The following is an 8,847-nucleotide window of genomic DNA, read 5'->3' on the forward strand; positions in this document are numbered from 1 at the left end:
AGAGTGTGGAAAGTGGTTTTTTGAAAGGGTCTTTGAAAGCGTCTTTGAAAAGGTCTTTGATAGGGTCTTTGAGAGACCTTTGAAAGGGTCTTTGAGAGGTCTTTGAAAAGGTCTTCAAAGACCTTTTCAAATGCCTCTTTGAAAAGCTCTTCAAAGAGGTCTTTGAAAAGGTCTTTGAAGACCTTTCCAAATGCCTCTTTGAAAAGCTCTTTGAAGAGGTCTTTGAAAAGGTCTTTGAGAAGGTCTTTGAAGAGACTTCAAAGACCAATCAAAGACCTTTCCAAAAACCCCCTTTTGCAGACCTCTTCAAAGACCTCTTTAAAGAGAGCCTCTGAAAAGGCAGACTCCCTCATCCTAATTAAATGCCTGATCCAAAGGACTCCTCGTCCTCATCCTCCTCCTCCTCCTCCTCCTCCTCCTCCTCCTCCTCCTCCTCCTCCTCCTCCTCCTCCTCCTCCTCCTCCCTAATGAGATCATGGATCCTTGTGGGCTGAAGGATGCTCACCAGCATCATGTCACCTTAATGAGTAAAAGCAAACTTTCATTTGGCAATTAAGGCATTTAAATAGTTATGACGCTGGCCATTAATTATCTCTGCCATTCAAATTGTGGAGCTTTCTATCATTATTATTATTATTATTATTATTATTATTATTATTATTATTATTATTATTATTATTATTATTATTATAACTGTGATCCCAATCGGATAAACAGACCCGTACAAGTTCGAGGTTCGTGTACAGTAACATAAGAGGCAGAGAGAGTCGAGACGTTAAGTCCCAGCCATGCGGGACGTTGCGTCCCGTCAGATAGCTCGCTCAGACCATGGTGCCTTTATTCTACAAGCTCCTTCGGGGGTCAGTATTGACAGTGGTTACACACACATACACACATATACTGTATATGTATACCAAAGTTCCTCCACTACACAGGAGATGAGACGACTAACCAGCCCCCTTTGGTGAGGGTGGCGTTGGGGAAAGGCCCCCAGTTACTTTTCGGGGATGGTCCAAGTCACTTTCGTGTCCATTTCCCTTCCTCCCGTTCCTTGGACGCTCTCTGAACGTCTGTCGGTCTGGGAAGGAATGCAGGCCGTTCACTTTGCACCCCGTGAACGAGAGAGGGTCGACGAGATTGGGAACTTTTTTCTGCGTCATTGTTCGTCGTTAATTTTCATTTTCCTCCTGATTCTGGTTTTCGTTTTTATTCTCAGCATTTTATCAGCGTTTCTCTATCCCTGGATTCTTAGAATAGAGTTTAATGTGTTTTTTATATATATAGATTTGTAGACTTTTTGGATTAATTCTTAACATTTTATCCTTAGTTCTCTCTCTCTCTCTCTCTCTCTCTCTCTATAGATTCTTAAGATAAAGTTTATTCCTGTAATAGATTTGTAAGACTTTTTGGATTAATTCACAACATTTTATCCTTATCTCTCTCTCTCTCTCTCTCTCTCTCTCTCTCTCTCTCTCTCTCTCTCTCTCTCTCTCTCTCTGGATTCTTAAGATAAAGTTTATTCCTGTAATAGATTTGTAAGACTTTTTGGATTAATTCTCAACATTTCATCCTTATTTCTCTGTCTCTAGATTCTTAATTCCTTATCTCTCTCTCTCTCTCTCTCTCTCTCTCTCTCTCTCTCTCTCTCTCTCTCTCTCTCTCTCTCTCTCTAGATTCTTGAGATAAAGTTTATTCCTGTAATAGATTTGTAAGACTTTTTGGATTAATTCTCAACATTTCATCCTTATTTCTCTGTCTCTAGATTCTTAATTCCTTATCTCTCTCTCTCTCTCTCTCTCTCTCTCTCTCTCTCTCTCTCTCTCTCTCTCTCTAGATTCTTGAGATAAAGTTTATTCCTGTAATAGATTTGTAAGACTTTTGGATTAATTCAACAACATTTTATCCTTATCTCTCTCTCTCTCTCTCTCTCTCTCTCTCTCTCTCTCTCTCTCTCTCTCTCTCTGGATTCTTTAAGATAAGTTTTAATATCTTAATATATTTTTATACTTTTTAGGTGAATTCTCAACACTCTATTCTTATTTTTCTTATCTCTAGATTCTTAAAATAAGGTTTAGTGTTTTTTATATAGATTTATTGTCTGAAAATAAAGTTTATTGTTTTTTATAGAGCATTAGATTTCTTAGTTTAAATAGAAAATTTAATGTCAGATTTGCATCTTATCCATATTTCTAAGTTTCATCTTTCTTAGAAATATATGTTAAAATATCTTTAGATGATAAATTTTTTGAACCAGGACAAAATTCATATATCATATACTTTTTTTACTCTGTCCTTAATTTTATGTTTCTAAGCACCTAGACGCTGCTGTGACGCCAGTTTTAGTAACTACAATTCAGTTAGTCAACCTAATCCATTATACTGAAACTTTCATTCGTCTCAAAAATTCTCGTCGGACGAAATCAGACAAAACTCATATATACTTTTTTTTCTTAATCCTTAGTTTCGTTTCTAACTCAGCCTTATCACCTAGATGCCGTGACGCCAGTTTTAGTAACCGCAAACCAATCAATCAACTTAATCCATTATTCTGAAACTTCCATTCGTCCCAAATTTCTCATCGAACAAAATTAGATTCAGATTCGTAATTGCCGTTTTGTCTCGCGAATTAAAATCACAACAATCGTTCTATTCCCACGTCAACCAAAGCGGAACCTTTGTTCCTGGGTATTTGGTCCGCTGATGGGACTCCCGAATGATTATTCATGGGGCCTCTGAATCCTGAACGACCGGGAATGACTTCTCTCGCGAACTAAGACTTCCCGTTTCGGGATTCGGTCCAAACTCGCGATGTTCTGACAAAAAGGATTTTTTAAATTTTTTTTCAGTTTTCTGGAAATGAAAACTGGATCCTTCCTAGATAGTGGCCCCCCGAGGGTTTTCGGGGGTCGTTATCCAGGACTAATGTTTCTTGGGGGGTCATTATCTTTATGATATTTACAGTCTTTTGTTTGTGTTTTTACGGTAATCCCCAATGGGCTTGTACTAAACACGCCCCAAAGGTGGACACATACCGGGATAAAACCCTTAGGGGTCACTGTCTGGGAAAGATCCAGAAAACTATTGAGATGGTTATTTGTCTATCTGTCTGCACTTTTTCTGTCCTCCCTCAGATCTTGAAAGCTACTGAGGCTAGAGGGCTTCAAATTGGTATGTTGCTCATCCACCCTCCAATCATCAAACATACCAATTTGCAGCCCTCTAGCCTCAGTAGTTTTTTATTTTATTCAAGGTTAAATTTAGCCATGATCTTGCGTCTGGTAACGATATAGGTGCCAAGAATACAGCCCACCACCTGTCCGTGGTTCAAAGTTTCTTGGGCCGTGGCTGAGAGTTTCATACAGTACTGTACACTGTACAGAAAACGTGGCTATTTGTTTGTTCGTCCTCAGATCTTGAAAGCTACTGAGGCTAGAGGGCTGCAAATTGGTATGTTGATCATCCACCCTCCAATCATCAAACATACCAAATTACAGCCCTCTAGCCTCAGTAGGTTTGATTTTATTTAAGGTTAAAGTTAGCCACTATAGTGCGTCTGGTACTGCTACAGGTGCCAACAACACTGGCCACCACCTGTCCGTGGTTCAAAGCTTCATCGGCCGTGGCTGAGAGCTCCATACAGTATTATACGCTGTACAGAAAACTCGATTGCACCGAAGAAACTTCGAGTTTTTATAACAATGTCTTATCGAATATGCAATCACGACCTTGACTCAAGCAACAGAGACAAGTTTCCGAAAAATATCTCAATCCCAGACGCGTCCTTCCTTCCTGGCTGGGGCAGAAATTCGCCGAAGATCAGCAGAACGACTGACAGACTGACTGAGAGACTCAGGGGACCCAGTGACAGACCCCTGGGGACTCCGGCAATCCTCGGTTATAACGTCAGTCCGTGAAGGAGATTTGACGGTCCCCAGGGGAGCAGTTCAGACCCCGGTTTACGGCGGCTTCTATGAGACGAAATGCATTACCGCTCGATTGGTCCATTCCAGGAGACAAATGACAAATGCCTCCTGGAACCTTGAACAGGCGGTGTGGGGGGCGGGGGCGGTAGCTGTGGGGCTGTTTTCCAGCCGCGGTTGTTTTCTAGTCGAGAACAGCGCTGTCGAAAGTCTCTATTTTCGACTGGAAAATTGGACTGTTATGCTTCTGTTTTCCAGTCGAAAATAGCGCTGCTATACGTCTCTGTTTTCCAGTCGAAAACTGGAAAAATAGCACTGCTGTACGTCTCTGTTTTCCAGTCGAAAATAGCGCTGCTATACGTCTATTTTCCAGTTCAAAATGTGGAAAATAACATTGCTATACGTGTCTGTTTTCCAGTCGAAAATAGCACTGCTATATTCCTAACCTCCATATTAATGAGGTCGGCCTCGCCATAGAAGTCTTGAGACGGAATCCCGACCATAAGATAATTTAGATGAGGAAACGATTGACTGACTTTCAGTATTATTTGTTTTTACTTTATAAAATCGCCTGGAACGGGATTTCAAACACGGGTGAACGTGCCGCCGACTGAACGCCAGGACTTTTGGTCCACTTTATCTAATGAAACTTGGACCAGAATCGACCAGCTGGTTTGGCGAGGATAGAGGAAGAAGCAGAAAGTTGTTGACACGCTCTCTCTCTCTCTCTCTCTCTCTCTCTCTCTCTCTCTCTCTCTCTCTCTCTCTCTCTCTCTCTCTTACACAAAGCACAAAGCGCTGGGGTTTGTAAACTGGCATTCTAGATGAATGCGAGAGAAAGATGTTTCATATAGGGCCTCGATCAGGTGTTTGTTTCTTTTATTGGGTAAAAGGTTTCTCTCTCTCTCTCTCTCTCTCTCTCTCTCTCTCTCTCTCTCATTTACTATCCATCATCAAAGGGTTGTGCAAATTCCGAGAGCTGAAAATTTGAATTAAGAGCCCTCAAGTGTTCTCTCTCTCTCTCTCTCTCTCTCTCTCTCTCTCTCTCTCTCTCTCTCTCTCTCTCTTAACAGTCCTCAGCAAGGGCTTGTGCAATTTCCAAGGACTGAGACACTTTTTTAAAAGGTCTCTCTCTCTCTCTCTCTCTCTCTCTCTCTCTCTCTCTCTCTCAGTCCTCACCAATGGCTTGTGCAGTTTCCAAGGGCTGAAACACTGACTTAAAACCTCTCTCTCTCTCTCTCTCTCTCTCTCTCTCTCTCTCTCTCTCTCTCTCTCTCTGCAGTAATAAAAATAGCGAGAAATGGCCTACGACCTTCCCAAGAAGCGAATGATTCGATGATCCGAGATCTTTTTATCACGTCGGAGCAGCGAATAATGGCTCCTTCGAAGCTTCGTATCGCCTTTCGAGGAGGGCCGGGACTATTAATTAGAAGAAGAAGAAGAAGAAGAAGAAGAAGAAGAAGAAGAAGAAGAAGAAGAAGAAGGAAAAGAGGAGAAGAAGAAGAAGAAGAAGAAGAAGAAGAAGAAGAAGAAGAAGAAGAAGAAGAAGAAGAAGGAGGAGGAGGAGGAGGAGGAGGAGGAGGAGGAGGAGGAGGAGGAGGAGGAGGAGGAGGAGGAGGAGGAGGAGGAGGAGGAGGAGGAGGAGGGAGTAATGTCCGCGGGAATCGCCGAGATGAGCAGAAGAAGAAACCGATTGTTAAAACGAGGTTACATCAGGAACTGTGGATGCTATTATGCGTTCGAAAGTGTCTGTTGTTGTTTGTGGGCTTTGTTTCGACAAACAACAACAAATAACCAACTGAAACAACAATAAAACCACGAAGATATGTTAAAGCAAAAGAGAGGCCGACGGCAGCAGGCTATCAAGATGGTGTCTCTATAATCTTTATTGACTTAGATTTATCACCAGGTTACTCTGTGTGCTGTTATCCAACGCATGTGGTTTATGGCACTGATTGATGACACAAAACTCTCTCTCTCTCTCTCTCTCTCTCTCTCTCTCTCTCTCATCACCAAAGGCTTGTGCAAATTCCTAAGTCTCTCTCTCTCTCTCTCTCTCTCTCTCTCTCTCTCTCTCTCTCTCTCTCTCTCTCTCTCAATCATCAACAAAGGTTTGTGCAATTTCCTAGGGCTGAGAAATTGACTTAAGAGGCCTAAGGCGCTCTCTCTCTCTCTCTCTCTCTCTCTCTCTCTCTCTCTCTCTCTCTCTCTCTCTCTCTCTACCACTTACAAAAATAAATAAATAAATTAATTATATATATACATATATATACATACATATATATATATACATATGCAGAGAGAGAGAGAGAGAGAGAGAGAGCGAGAGAGAGAGTGAGAGAGAGAGAGACTTGGGAATTTGCACAAGCCTTTGGTGATGATTGACAGAGAGAGAGAGAGAGAGAGAGAGAGAGAGAGAGGGGGGAGAGAAAGAGAGACCTGGGAATTTGCACAAGCCTTTGGTGATGATTGAGAGAGAGAGAGAGAGAGAGAGAGAGAGAGAGAGAGACTTGGGGATTTGAACAAGCCTTTGGTGATGATTGTCTGAGAGAGAGAGAGAGAGAGAGAGAGAGAGAGAGAGAGAGAGAGAGAAAGAGAGAGAGAGAGAGAAAGGCCTCTTCATCCAATCTCTCAGCCTTCGGGGACTACTCAAGCCTTCGGTGGTAATTGTAATTGAGAGAGGGAGAGAGAGAGAGAGAGAGAGAGAGAGAGAGAGAGAGAGAGAGAGAGAGAGAGAGACAGACAGACAGACGCAGAGACCACTGAACAGCCAACAACCAAATAGACGCATCGACCCGGAAAAATAATATAACCAGGGTGATAGCATCAGCCAAAACAGGCGAGAATATTCTCTATTTTTTTTTTTTTATTGCTTATTTTTTCCCCTGGAATGAAAGATGGTCCAGCGGGAATTTGGGCAAACGGTGAAAAAAGTCATATTAATTTCCGTAGCTGTCAGGATACAAGATACGTATAAATCATCGCGTTCCGAACATGATTGAGGTTTGGTTTTCCCTGTTCTGTCTGTTGCAATTTTTCCGTTTATTTATTTCTTTTAGTTTTTTTATTTATCAACTTTCTTATATTTTTTATTTATGTGTTTACAGTTTTCCATTTATTTATTTTTTTTAGTTTTTTATTTATCAACTTTCTTATATTTTTTATTTATGTGTTTACAGTTTTCCATTTATTTATTTTTTTTAGTTTTTTTATTTATCAACTTTCTTATATTTTTTATTTATGTATTTACAGTTTTTCTGTCTACTTATTCTTTTAATTTTCTTTTAATTTATCAACTTTCCTATATATTTATTGATATATTTACAGTTTTTCCATTTATTTATTCATGTAGTCTTCTTTTATTTTATCAACTTTCTCACATTTTTTTATTTATGTGTTTACAGTTTTTCCATTTATTTATTCTTTTAGTTTCTTTTTTTTTATTTATCAACTTTCTTATATTTTTTATTTATGTATTTACAGTTTTCCTGTCTATTATTCATTTAGTTTTCTTTTAATTTATCAACTTTCTTATATTTTTTATTAATATATATTTTTATTTTTCATTTATGTATTAGTTTACGTTTTTTTATTTATGTGTTATTTTACGTTTTTTATTTGCCTATTTTTTACATTTATATTTGTCTAGTTTTTTTGTCTGCTCTCTTACAATTAAAATACGGCTAATATTTTCGTAAAATTATACAGGGTGGCCCAAAATCTTTATACCAGTTCTAAGTAGCTGTCACTATGCAAATTCCCTGATAATTCCCACACTATACAGGGTCCTCAAAAGAATTTGATACCATTTCTAAATTATTGTATATATCCATATAATAATTCATAGACAGTGAACAGGGTTGCCAAAATAAACTTCAACAATTCCAAATTGCTGTTAATATGGAATTGACACATTATTGAAATGCTTCATCACATTTCTAAATCACCAAATTACGACATACACTTTCATTTTCCCTCGGAATCGAGACGTCTAGTGGTAATATATTCCAGAATTTGCGAGGGAATCTGGACGTTAACAGGATGTTGGCGGGCCGTTCACAAACTAATAATGATTATTATCATTGATAAAAGGCTTCATCACATTCGTAAATCACGAGATTAAAAGGTACACGCTCTGTCAGCTTGCTGAATACCAAGCCGGGGAGGTAACTATTATTCATATTATCCCACTGGGCAATCTACCATCACCAGCGAACTGTCAACGAATCTACAGCAACTGATGTAGTTTGATTAAGATAAGATGCAGAATACTGAAAATTCATCATTTTAAGTAAACTATGTCGTCAACACGTTGGTAACTTGTCACATACATGTTGGCAACTTGTTGCACACATGTCAGCAATTTGTCACACATACTGTATGCTGGTGACTTGTCACCTACGTGTCGGTAACTTGTCTCACACATGTTAGCAACTTGTCACTTATATGTCAGTAACTTGTCTCACACATGTTGGCAACTTGTTGCACACACGTTGGCAACTTCTCGCCCACATGTCAGTCATTTATCACACACATGTCGGTAACTTGTCACACATGTTGGTAACTTGTCTCACACATGTTGGTGATTTGTCACACACATGTTGGTAACTTGTCACACACATGTTGGCAACTTGTCACAAACAAGTTGAATACAAGTGGACAACTTATTGGTAGTTGTAACCAGTGCTTCATACAGTTACAAGATAAAATGAAAGTAGAAAATAAACATTTCTGAATCATTGGAGAAGGCACTCCAATCTTCCGAAGTTTCCAGAAGTAGTCTGGAACTTAATGAAGTCATTTATATGCAAAAGGGAAATTTCCTAAAAAAAAAGATAAGATGATCAATAAATGATTGGACACGAAAGAGGGAGTAAGTAGGAGAGAGAAAATTCCAGAGAGAGGACGTTATCTAAGAGTTGACATA

This window comes from Macrobrachium rosenbergii, chromosome 45 (genome assembly GCF_040412425.1).
Source record: "Macrobrachium rosenbergii isolate ZJJX-2024 chromosome 45, ASM4041242v1, whole genome shotgun sequence".
NCBI lineage: Eukaryota > Metazoa > Arthropoda > Malacostraca > Decapoda > Palaemonidae > Macrobrachium > Macrobrachium rosenbergii.